This window comes from Stegostoma tigrinum, unplaced genomic scaffold (genome assembly GCF_030684315.1).
Source record: "Stegostoma tigrinum isolate sSteTig4 unplaced genomic scaffold, sSteTig4.hap1 scaffold_231, whole genome shotgun sequence".
NCBI lineage: Eukaryota > Metazoa > Chordata > Chondrichthyes > Orectolobiformes > Stegostomatidae > Stegostoma > Stegostoma tigrinum.
The window spans coordinates 296,459-309,780 of record NW_026728165.1 but is presented as its reverse complement, the minus strand read 5'-3'; the positions used below and the strand labels follow the sequence as shown (position 1 = coordinate 309,780).

Below are 13,322 nucleotides of genomic sequence, written 5' to 3'. Positions count from 1 at the left end.
ACAAGCATCACAATGTAAAGAGATTTTTAGCTTCTTTTTAATTGTCAAGTTATTCTTTGGAATTAATTCGGCATATATTATTTGCATCTCAGGAAGTATGTTCATCACTGCACCTCAAAAAGTGCTCTGTTGTATGACAACAGCTTTTTAAAGATCACTTCAATGGTTGTGATTTTCAGTTGCCATAACACACATTAGATTACATTGTTGGCCAATCTGTCCATGGTGATTTCATTATCTTACGTTTCAAACAGACAAGGAAATATTGGTGATGCAATGAAGAGTTTGATTCTCAAATATAATTGCTGTTATAGTTTCCACTTGGAAGAAAGATTCACATCAAATTGACTGGTCAAGGAAATGGGACACTGACTGTGAGTACTTTGAATGTTCGAGTTATTCCTAAAATGAAAGTCATGACCTTGATGATTTTTCTTGCATGCAGATATGAAGAGACTCTTTTAAAATATCCTCTAGGTTAGTGGTTCAGGCATAAAAGTGTTATATGTATACAGATGTACATGCGTAATCTGAAAAGAAAATGACGAAAAATCACTTGTTGCAAGGTGAGAATGAGTTATCCAGATGGTAAGACCTGCCAATGTTGGTGTCTGAGATAACACATTGTGGAGCTGGAGAGCACAGCAGGGCAGGCAGCATCAGAGGCTCAAGAAAGTTGAGGTTTTGGGTCAGGACCCTTCCTCAGAAATGGAGGGTGGAAGGGAGCTCAGAAACAAATAGCGTGGACGGGGAGGAGGTGCTGGGGAAGGTAGGTGGGATGGTAATAAGTGAGTACTATCCAGATTGGAACAGATTTTCCCCAGGGGGTATTGAGTACGAATTCCAAATCACTCTCAAAATCTTAGTGACTGTTAACATTGATGTTTTTTGTCTGTGTGTTTCAGTAATTGCATGACAGTTGAATGGTTCGTTGAGAGTGAGGAACCTATGGACTTTCACACACCAAGATGGAATTTAGTTCGAAGAGTGACTTCAAAATAGTTGCTTCCTTTTAAAATCTTGACCGTTTTTGCTGTCCAGTTGAATGAATTTAGCTTCATACTGCTTCAATAGGAATTAGTGTTTAATAGGAACATATTTGTGAAACTTACAGTTCCGCAAGTTTTACCATAAACTGGTGCAGCCTTTCGGTGCTTGCAAAAAGGCTCACCTCTCCGTTAATACCAAATGAAAATTGGAGTTTAAAAGTAAGTTCACCCGCTGTCAGGGAATGAAATGTTAATGTTGACTCGAATATAATTTTTAAAAAAGTAATATATTTGTGTAACACTGAACTCAAATTAAAATTTGGATTTGCCGGTTTTATAGATGGTTGGACGTTGGATTCATTTTAAATGACTGTGAAGATCACTTTAAATCCAGCGTATTTGTGAAGAAAAGAAATAGCATGTCAAATAAAATTAACTGCATGACTCTACATAGCCCTATATGTAGAATTTTCTTCTGAACTATGAGACAGTTGTGACCCCATACTACCTCAGTGCTCATGGCAAGAGTAAGACTCCTGTTTGACGCGCTGTGCACTGCATGGAATGGCGACATCAGATTCATTGATGCTTGAGAATCAAACAAATATGACGATGAGATTTAAAATCAAAATCTCATTGAACATTTCAAACAATGTATTGCAGGAAGAGGGGGAAAGCATGTATGACGAATAGAAGGTGGTGGCACAGATCAAATAGACCTGTGTGCGAAAACTTATCACAAATTTCACATTGAATGGAACAGTTTAATCAGGCTGGAGGAAGCAGACATGGCAGCTCAGACTTTTTGAATTTGAGCATTCTGTTCGTAAACATCAGCAAAAGTGTGGGAAACATGTTTATTCTTTCTCTTTTATTGCACAGAACCATACGATTAGACTGTTTTGATGAGGAATTTAAAGATTACGAGTCCCATCCGTTTGACCCACAGTTTGGTACCATAGGTTGGTACAATCTTCGTTCGAGAAGGAAAAGGGATGTTCCAGATACAGAAAATCGTCAAGCCATTTACTACAAAGTCTGTGTCTGGTTAGTATTAATTAATGCAGTTAACATTTTTAGCTCGACATGATTGCACAATGGAGTCAATAATAAAATTCGATCTGATATTCCACATAAATTTTAAGTGGATATTAAAGCAGCTCATTTCTTTTTCACGCTGTCTGCTGCTTTTAAGAATGGTTGTCTTATTGTCGAAATGTTTAGCTTTGACTCCATGGCTTCTTCCATGAGCTCACATTGAAACACATGTTTCTTCAGCCAAAAATGCACGTTTACCCGGTGATGACTAACCTTCCCCTGAAATCCCCTGCGGTCGCTCCCCTGAAAAACAACTATACCGTTTTGGATACTGTTCCGGGGGACGACTTACCAGGGGCATGCAGGAGGGTCCAGGTCTCTGGCACAGAGTCTGTCCCTCTTGCACGGAAGGGAAGCGGGGATAGGAAGAGAGTGATAGTCACTGGGGACTCAATAGTTTGAGGGACTGATAGAAGATTTGATGGGAAGGAAAGACACTCACGATTGGTGTGTTGCCTACCAGGTGCCAGGGTCTGTGATGTCTCGGATAGTGTGTTTCGGGTCCTGAGGGGAGAGGGTGACCAGCCCCAAGTCGTGGTCCACGTAGGCACCAACGACATAGGTAGAAAGAGTGATAGGGATGTCAGGCAGGATTTGAGGGAGCTATGGTGGAAGTTGAGAGCTAGAACAAACAGAGTGGTCATCTCTGGTTTGTCACCCGTACCACATGATAGCGAGGCAAAGAACAGGGAGAGATTTCAGCTGAAGACGTGGCTGCAGGGATGGTGCAGGTGGGAGGGCTTCAGGTACATGGACAAGTGGGGCTCATTCTGGGGAAGGTGGGACCTGTACAAACAGGACGGTCTCCACTTGAACCAGAGGGGCACGAATATCCTGGGTGGGAAATTGGCTCGTGCCATTCGGTTGGATTTAAACGAGCTCGGAAGGGGGATGGGAAACTGAGGTGTAGTCCTAGTACACAGGAGGATGAGCGTCGGGAGGACATGGTCAGGACCTCACTGTCACAGAAGTGTGCTGGCAGACAGCAAGCTTGATTGAAGTGTGACGACTTTAATGCCAGGAGTATCCAGAATAATGTCGGTGAGCTTGCAGCTTGGATAGGTACCTGGGACTTCGATGTTGTGGCCATTTCGGAGACATGGATAGAGCAGAGTCAGGAATGGATGTTGCAGGTTCCAGGGTTTAGATCTTTGATTAAGGTCAGGGAAGGTGGTAAAAGAGGGGGAGGTGTGGCTTTGTTGGTCAAGGACAGTATAACGGCAGCTGAAAGAACCTTTGAGGACTCGTCTACTGAAGTGGTATGGGCTGAGTTTGCCAAGGAAGGTTTGTCGACTGAGTCAGTGTGGGTGGAAGTTCGGAACAGCAAGGCAGCAGTCACTTGACTGGGGGTTTTCTACAGACCCCAGATAGCAGTTGGGAGATCGAAGAACTCATTGGCCGGCAGATTGTTGAAAAGTGCAAACGGCTCAGGGTTGTTGTTATGGGTGACTTCAACTTTCCCAATATAGATTGAAACCTCCTTAGTGCAGATGGTTTGGATGGAGCCGTTTTTGTCAGGTGTGTTCAGGAGGGTTTCCTTCCTCAGTATGTGGACAGGCCGACGAGGCGGGAGGCCATTTTGGATTTGGTGCTCGGCGATGAGCCAGGACAGGTGTCAGATCTCGTGGTGGGAGAGCACTTTGGCGACAGTGACCACAACAGCCTCTCATTTACTATAGCCGTGGAAAGGGAAAGGAGCAGTTACCAGGGGAAGATATTTAACTGGGGTAAAGGAAACTATGACGCTATCAGACAGGAGTTGGGAAGTACAGATTGGGAGCAATTGTTCCACAGAAAGGGCACAGCAGACATGTGGAGGCTGTTCAAGGAGCAGTTGTTGCGAGTGATGTATAAATTTGTTCCTCTGAGACAGGTAAGAAGGGGTAAGATTAAGGAGCCTTGGATGACGGGTACAGAGGTGCTTCTTGTCAAAAAGAAAAAGGCAGCGGACGTAAGGTGGAGGAAGTGAGGGTCTGGCACAGCTTTAGAGTATTACAGGCTTGCTCGGAAGGGGCTCAAAAGATATTGCGTGTACAATTGTTACCTGTTACAACCTTTGCGTCCACGCTTGCTCATTCAATGGTGTCAAGATGCTAGCAGTGCATGTACCTTCTCCATCCCATAATGCCGTCAGCTCACACAAGACATAGTCCTTACTTAAAATCTTCTGATCAACCAAAGTTCATTGTAATGGACATTTTAGTTATCTGTCATAAAACGAAAACTGATTCTGACTGGCATGACCTGCAGTGCAAATGAATATAACTTGCGAAACGAGATTCCTTATGGGCTTGCATCCACTACAGATAATTGCTTTTCAAAGACGTTGCATACATGCATTTTTTTCTCCTATCACCTTAGATTTTTTTTTGTTTATGCATGTTGTGTGGGTTTCCAGTCAGGCCCATAAACACAGGTTGATGCAGTGACTGTTATAACACGGTATTGACGGAGAATTTGTGATCTTTGGAGTTTCATTCCAGTGTCTGAAGGAGTGCACCATCAAGCCACTTCAGATCTCTACTGGTGACCATATTGTTGCAAGTTTTCAAGTGTTACCAATGGTCACATAAAATATGGCCTTTTTGTTGTTGCACTATTCATCTTAACTGCACCTTATCTAGTATTTAGGCTTGGAAACAATTTTAACTTTTTTGATTTACTAATTCAGAATCATTTATGATTGTTGTCATGATATCTACAATATGTTATTTTGGTTGGACATACAGGATTGGATCTGTCTTTCCCCAAATAAAGTATGCGCTTATAAAACCCCTTATGGTCAAGGTAGTTGCTCAGTGGTTAGAGCTGCTCATGCACTGGGGAGCCAATTGAGATTCCAGTCTTGGGTAATTATCTGTGTGGAATTGACATGTCCTCCCCGCGTCTGCGAGGGGCTTCTGCCAGGTGCTGCAGTTTCCTCCCATTGTTCAAAGATGTGCAGGTCCTTATATGTGATTTGTGAAGCATTTCTTCAATGTTTCAATCCTGCCAGCATCCAGTGCCTTGGACAAAATAACTGGAGATGAATAAAAGATACTGGCCTTTTGACACCATTTCCTGCTGGATTTTCATCAATCCTGCTTAATATCGGTGACAACTTCCATGACCTTTTTGATGCTATGTCTGAATTGACAGTCTGGTTCCAAATATTTGTTGTGCAGTATTTCAAGGTCTCTGTTACAGCATACCCATGAATGTCCACTTCAAAAGATACTTTCATATCATAGAATCCCTACAGTGTGGAAACAACCCCCTTTTGACCCAACAAGTCCACAGCCACCCTCCAAAGAGCATCTCACCCTGACCCATCCCTCGACCCTTTCCTCGGTAACCCTACATTTCCCATGACTAACACACTGAATCTACACATCCCTAAACACAATGGGCAAGTTTGGCATGGCCCATACACCTAGCCTGCACATCTTTGGACTGTGGGAGGAAACCAGAGCACCCAGCAGGAACCCATGCAGGCATGGGCAGAATGTACAAACTCCGCACAGAAGATCGCCCAACGGTGGGATCGAACCTGGGTCCCTGGCGCTGAGAGTCAGCAGTGCTAACCACTGAGCCACCGTGCTGCCCTTGGAGTTAGACAGAGCTTGCTTGTTCCTGGGTGGCCTCAAACTGCCAACCTCCACTTCGTGGCAAAAGTGCTGACCAACTGCACTCATCTTCACTGGTTTTTGCTTTGTATCATTGAATTCAATCCTTCAAACTCTATGATAAATATTTAAATTTCCATTGATATTTGAGGGTTTTTAGTACACAGTATTGGTTTATTATGTTTTATTGCTAAATAATGAATATTGTATGTATATGCAAATGGGCAAGTTGGTAACGATGCAGTCCACAGACCTGGAGGATAATAACACTGTCCTTCAATCGCCCACAATGCCCTCTGCAAATTGGTCGAAAACAAAAATTTCCATAAAATTCATCTCTCCTCCCGTCAGTCAATCAAAATTAATTCAGGATTTTGTGCAGGCCAATAACTGTAAGATTACGTGAGCCTAAACAAAACTACTGGCTCATATTAGTTCAGTAAAGTGAAAGGGCTACAATAGAGGCAGTAGGAACTGCAGATGCTGGAGAATCTGAGATAAGAAGGTGTAAAGCTGGATGAACACAGCAGGTCAAGCAGTATCATCCGGCTCTACACCTTGTTATCTCAGATTCTCCAGCGCCAATTTTCTGAAGCAGGGTCTCGTCCCGAAACATCAGCTTTCTTGCTCCTCTGATGCTGCTTGACCTGCTGTGTTCATCTAGCTCTCCACCTTGGGCAACAGTAGAGTATGTTTTAAGTCACTAGATATGTTACGTGGGTTTGTCTTCCTTAGTTTGGAGTTAGTGGAACCGAAAAAGATGTCTCCCTCACAGCGTTTGTGACAAAAGAATTGCATCGTTCCTTGGCGGCCTTTCAACAGAAGAATATTCAGAGATTTCCGGAGTGGTAAGAATGTAACTTCTTTTACTTCTCTTTATCTCACTTTTTCCAACAATTGGAAAATAGATTTTAGAAATAACATCGAGCTGATGAAGTGTGAAAAGAAGAATAATTCCAAGCAGTGGTGGGAGCTGGTCAGTGAGGTGGGAGGAGTGGATTGTTGGGAGAGAAGGCGGACAGGTCATGGAGGCGGGGATGAGGGGAGGAACTAGTCTTGGGGTGAGGCTGGCGGGTGGGGAGATTTTGAGGGTGGCAAAGTCCACATTGAGGCTATTGAGTTGGAAGCTCCCGAGGTGGAATATGAGGTGCTGCTCCTCCAGTTTCTGGGTGGTGTGATTGTGACACTGGAAGAGGCCCAGGATGGACATGTCGTTCAGGGAGTGGGAGGGGGAGTTGAAGTGATGCAATGATTTGGATATGAAAATAGAAGGTGTGGTTAGTAAGTTTCCCAATGATTGAAGGTGTAGTAGCCAGCCAAGAAGGTCACCTCAGAATACAATGGGACATTGACAAGGGCCAATAAACTGAGGAGTGGCAGATGGAGTTGAGGTTAGATAAATGTGAGGTGCTACATTTTGGAAAGGCAAATCAGGGCAGCACGTATACACTGAAGGTTGTGCGGAGTGTTGCTTAATAAAGAGACGCTGGAGTGCAGTTTCGTAGTTCCATCAAACTACAGCCACTGGTAGAAAGGATATGAAGGAGACATTTGGTGTGCTCGCCTTTATCGGTCAGTGCATTGAGGATAGGAGTTGGGAGATCACTTAGCAGCCATATAGGACATTGATTCGGCTGCTTTTGGAATACTGCAATCGATTTTGGTCTCCTTGTGAGAGGAAGGATGTCGGCGCAACATTGAGGGCCGAAGGGCCTGTTCTGCGCTGTATTGTTGTATGTTGTAAACTTGAAAGGGTTCAGAGAAGATCTACAAGGTTGTTACGAGCATCGGAGGTTGGAGGTATACCGTGGGCTTGAATAGGCAGCTATTTCTTGGAACTTTGGAGTTCAGGGCTGACCATATGGAAGTTTATACAATTACGAGGGACGTGGATAGAGCGAACAGCCAAGATCTTTTCCCCGGGTTGCTGGAATCCAAAACTGGAGGGAATAGGTTAAAAATGAGAGAGGGAAGATTTAAAATGGACCGGATTTTTTTCATAGTGGTGCATGTATGGAATGAGCTGCCAGAGGAAGTGGTGGAGGCTTGTACGTTTAAAAGGCATGTGGATGGGTATATGAATAGGATGGGTTGAGAGGAATATGGGCCAAATGCTGGCAAATGGGACTAAATTAACTTAGGATATCTGGTCAACATAGACAAATTGGGCCAAAGGATCTGTTTCCCTACTGTACATCTCTCTGACTCTAAGTGTCTTTCTTCTGAACCACGTGGCCCATAATTAGAAAAACTTGAATCAGGATTTGGGAATGTGACAATTCTAATTGGATCTGTTTGATGAAATTAACTCTGTCAGTAATGGTGGTTGAATTATGATTTATCAAATTTGAGTTTATTGCAGCATCTTATAGAATAGAGGAAACACAAGTAATCAAAATTGAAAATCAAAACTTGGTAAAATTTTGCATTGGAAATACATGACCAGCCATTGGAGGAGATTCATGACCATTGCATTCAAGTGAGAACAACAAATGCGATTCAGTGACTCAGCGAAACGGGATGCAGTGACTCAGTGAAATTGGATGCAGTGACTGAGGGTAATGGGATGCAGTGACTGAGTGAAATGGGATGCAGTGACTCAGTGAAATGGGATGCAGTGACTGTATGAACTGGGATGCAGTGACTGAGGGAAATGGGATGCAGTGGCTTGTGGGAATGGGAAGCCGTGAGTGACAAAAGGAGATGCAGTGACTGTGGGAAATGGGATGCAGTGACTGAGGGAAAGGAGATTCACTGACTGTGGGAAATGGGATTCAGTGACTCTTGGTAATGGGATGCAGTGACTGAGGGTAATGGGATGCAGTGACTGAGGGTAATGGGATGCAGTGAGTGAGGGTAATGAGATGCAGTGACTGCAGGAAAGGAGATGCAGTGACTGCGAGAAAGGAGATGCACTGACTTAGGGAAAGGAGATGCAGTGACTGAGTGAGATGGGATGCAGTGACTGAGTGAGATGGGATGCAGTGACTGAGTGGAATGGAATGCAGTGATTGAAGGAAATGGGGGCAGTGACCGATGGATATGGGATGCAGTGACTGAGTGAACTGGGATTCAGTGACTGAGCGAAATGGGATGCAGTGACTGAGGGTAATGGGATGCAGTGACTGATGGTAATGGGATGCAGTGACTGATGGTAATGGGATGCAGTGACTGAGGGTAATGGGATGCAGTGCCTGATGGTAATGGGATGCAGTGTCTCAGTGAAATGGGGTGCAGTGTCTCAGTGAAATGGGATGCAGTGACTGAGTGAAATGGGATGCTGTGGCTGTGAACTGGGATGCAGTGTCTGTTTGAAATGGGATCCTGCGACGGAAGTTAATGGGATGCAGTGACTGAGTGAAATGGGATGCTCTGACTGAGTGAAATGGGATGCTGTGACTTAGGGACATGGGATGCTGTGACTGAGGGTAATGCGATGCAGTGACTGAGGGAATGGAGATGCAGTGACTGTGGGAAATGGGTTGCAATGACTGAGTGAAATGTGATGCAGTGACCGAGTGAAATGTGATGCAGTGACTGAGTGAAATGGGATGCTGTGACAGAGGGAAAGGAGACGCACTGAATGTGGGAAATGGGATGCAGTGACTGAGTGAAATGGGGTGCAGTGACTGAGTGAAATGGGATGCAGTGACTGACTGAAATGGGATGGAGTGACTGAGGAAAGGAGATGCAGTGACGATGGGAAATGGGATGCAGTGACTGCCTGAAATGGGATGCAGTGACTGAATGAAATGGGATGGAGTGACTGACTGAAATGGGAGTCAGTGACTGAGTGAAATGGGATGGAGTGACTGAGTGAAATGGGAGTCAGTGACTGAGTGAAATGGGATGCAGTGACTGAGTGAAATGGGATGCAGTGACTCAGTGGAATGGGATGCAGTGACTGAGGGAAAGGTGATTCAGTGACTGTGGGAAATGGCAAGCTGTGACTGAGGAAAGGAGATGCAGTGACTGTGGGAAATGGGACGCAATGACGGAGGGAAATGGGACGCAGTGACTGAGTGAAATGGGATGCAGTGACTGAGTGAAGTGTGATGCAGTGACTGAGTGAAATGGGATGCCGTGGCTGAGTGAAATGGGATGCCGTGGCTGAGTGAAATGGGATGCCGTGGCTGAGTGAAATGGGGAGCAGTGACTGAGGGAAATGGGAAGCAGTGACTGAGGGAAATGGGATGCAGTGACTGAGTGAAATGGGATGCAGTGACTGAGTGAAATGGGACGCATTGACTGAGTCAAATGGGACGCAGTGACCGAGTGAAACGGGGTGCAGTGACCGAGTGAAACGGGGTGCAGTGACTGAGGGAAATGGGAGGCAGTGGCTGAGTGAAATGGGATGCAGTCAATGAGGGAAATGGGATGCAGTGATGGATGGTAATGGGATGCAGTTACTGAATGAAATGGGATGTGGTGACTGAATGAAATGGGGTGCAGTGACTGAGGGAAATGGGAGGCAGTGACTGAATGAAATGGGATGCAGTGACTTTGGGAAATGGGAGGCAGTGGACGGAGTGAAATGGGATGCAGTGGCTGAGTGAAATGGGATGCAGTGGCTGAGTGAAATGGGATGCAGTGGCTGAGTGAAATGGGATGCAGTGACTGATTGAAATGGGATGCAGTGACTTTGGGAAATGGGATGCAGTGGCTGAATGGAATGGGATGCAGGGCCTGAGGGAAATGGGATGCTGTGACTCAGTGGAATGGGATGCAGTGACTGAGGGAAAGGTGATTCAGTGACTGTGGGAAATGGCAAGCCGTGACTGAAGAAAGGAGATGCAGTGACTGTGGGATATCGGACACAATGACGAAGGAAAATGGCACGCAGTGACTGAGTGAAATGGGATGCCGTGGCTGAGTGAAATGGGATGCCGTGGCTGAGTGAAATGGGAAGCAGTGACTGAGGGAAATGGGATGCAGTGATTGAGGGAAATGGGACGCAGTGACGGAGTGAAATGGGATGGAGTTACTGAATGAAATGGGATGCAGTCACTGAGTGAAATGGGGTGCAGTGACTGAATGAAATGGGGTGCAGTGACTGAGTGAAATGGAATGCGGTGACTGTGGGGAATAGGGTGCGGTGACTAACGGAAACGGATGCACTGTCTCAGCTGAATAGTGTTCACTGTCTTCGTTAAATGGGATGCAGTGACTGAGGGAAAGGACATGCAGTGAATGTGGGAAATTGGATGCAGTGACTGAGGGAAATGGGAGGGAGTGACTGACTGAAATGGGAGGGAGTGACTGACTGAAATGGGAGGGAGTGACTGACTGAAATGGGAGGCAGTGACTGAGTGAAGTGGGAGGCAGTGACTGAGTGAAATGGGAGGCAGTGACTGAGTGAAGTGGGAGGCAGTGACTGAGTGAAGTGGTTGGCAGTGACTGAGTGAAGTGGGATACAGTGACTGAGTGAAATGGGTGGCAGTCACTGAGTGAAATGGGATGCTGTGACTGAGGGTAATGTAATGCAGTGACTGAGTGAAATGCGATGCAGTTAATGGCAAAAGGAGATGCAGTGACTGAGTGAAGAAGGTGGCAGTGACTGAGTGAAATGGGTGGCAGTGACTGTGTGAAGTGGGAGGCAGTGACTGTGTGAAGTGGGAGGCAGTGACTGAGGGGAATGGGATGCAGTGACTGAGGGAAATGAGATGCAGTGACTGAGGGGAAGGAGATGCAGTGACTATGGGAAATGGAATGCTGTGTCTGAGTGTAATGGGATGCACTGTCTCAGTTAAATGGGATGCAGTGACTGAGTGAAATGGGAGGCAGTGACTCAGTGAAATGGGAGGCAGTGACTGAGTGAAATGGGATGCTGTGACTGAGGGTAATGTAATGCAGTGACTGAGTGAAATGCGATGCAGTTAATGGCAAAAGGAGATGCAGTGACTGAGTGAAGTAGGGGGCAGTGACTGAGTGAAATGGGAGGCAGTGACTGTGTGAAGTGGGAGGCAGTGACTGTGTGAAGTGGGAGGCAGTGACCCGGTGAAATGGGATGCAGTGACTGAGTGAAGTGGGAGGCAGTGATTGCGTGAAGTGGGACGCAGTGACTGAGTGAAATGGGATGCACTCACTGAGTGAAATGGGATGCTGTGACTGATGGAAATGGGATGCAGTGACTGAGGTTAATGGGATGCAGTGACTGAGTGAAATGGAATGCAGTGACTGTGGGAAATGGGTTGCAGTGACTGTGGGAAATGGGACGCAGTGACTGAGTGTAATGGGACGCAGTGACTGAGTGTAATGGGACGCAGTGACTGAGTGTAATGGGACGCAGTGACTGAGTGTCATGGGACGCAGTGACTGAGTGTAATTGGACGAATTGACTGAGTGAAATGGGACGCAGTCACTGAGTGAAATGGGATGCTGTGACTGAGGGAAATGTGATGCACTGTCTGTGTGAAATGTGATGCAGTGACTGAGGGTAATGGGATGCAGTGGCTGATGGAAATGGGTTGCAGTGACTGAGTGAAATGGAATGCAGTGACTGATGGAAATGGAATGCAGTGACTGATGGAAATCTCATGCAGTGACAGGGAAAGGAGATGCAGTGACTGTTAATGTGGGATGCTGTGACTGAGGGAAATGGATGCACTGTCTCAGTTGAATAGGATTCACTGTATCCGTTAACTGGGATGCAGTGCCTGAGTGAAATTGGATGCAGTGCCTGAGTGAAATGGGCTGCAGTGCCTGAGTGAAATGGGATGCAGTGACTGATGGAAATGGGATGCAGTGACTGAGGGAAAGCAGATGCAGTGCCTGTGGAAACGGGATGCTGTGACTGAGTGTAATGGGTTGCAGTGACTGAGTGAAATGGGATGCAGTGACTGAGTGAAATGGAATGCCGAACTGAGGGAAGTGGGTTGCAGTGACTGAGTGAAATGGGATGCCATGGACTGAGTGAAATCGGATGCAGTCAATGTGGGAAATGGGATGCAGTGACTGAGGGAAATGGGATGCAGTGACTGAGGGAAAGCAGATGCAGTGCCTGTGGAAACGGGATGCTGTGACTGAGTGTAATGGGTTGCAGTGACTGAGTGAAATGGGATGCAGTGACTGAGTGAAATGGAATGCCGAACTGAGGGAAGTGGGATGCAGTGACTGAGTGAAATGGGATGCCATGGACTGAGTGAAATCGGATGCAGTCAATGTGGGAAATGGGATGCAGTGACTGAGGGAAATCGATTGCAGTGACTGAGAAAATGGGATTCAGTACCTGACGGAAATTGAATGCAGCATCAGTGAGAAAGGGGATGCAGTGACTGAGTGAAATGGGATGCAGTGACTGAGGGAAATGGGATGCAGTGACTGTGGGAAATGGGATGGAGGGACTGACGGAAATGGGACGCTCTGACTGTGTGTAATGGGACGCACTGACTGAGTGTCATGTGATGCAGTGAATAAGTGAAACTGAATGCAGTTACTGTGTGAATTGGGATGCAGTGGCTGTGTGAGTTGGGATGCAGTGACTGAGTGAAATGAGATGCAGTGACTGAGTGAAATGGAAAGCATTGGCTGATGGAAATGGGATGCAGTTGCTGAGTGAAATGGGATGCAGTGGCTGAGTTAAATGTGATGCAGTGGACGGAGTGAAATGGGAGGCAGTGACTTAGTAAAA

At 46.0% G+C, this 13,322-nt stretch overlaps 1 long non-coding RNA gene across 1 annotated transcript in view; it reads left to right on the top strand.

The window, feature by feature from the left end:
- Nucleotides 1-1,922: 1,922 nt before the first annotated feature.
- LOC132207958 (uncharacterized) overlaps nt 1,923-13,322 on the top strand; it is a 42,724-nt gene continuing 31,324 nt past the window's right edge. The window contains exons 1-2 of the long non-coding RNA XR_009444042.1: nt 1,923-2,036; nt 6,428-6,540. This is a non-coding gene — a long non-coding RNA (uncharacterized LOC132207958). The remainder of the gene's footprint in view (nt 2,037-6,427; nt 6,541-13,322) is intronic.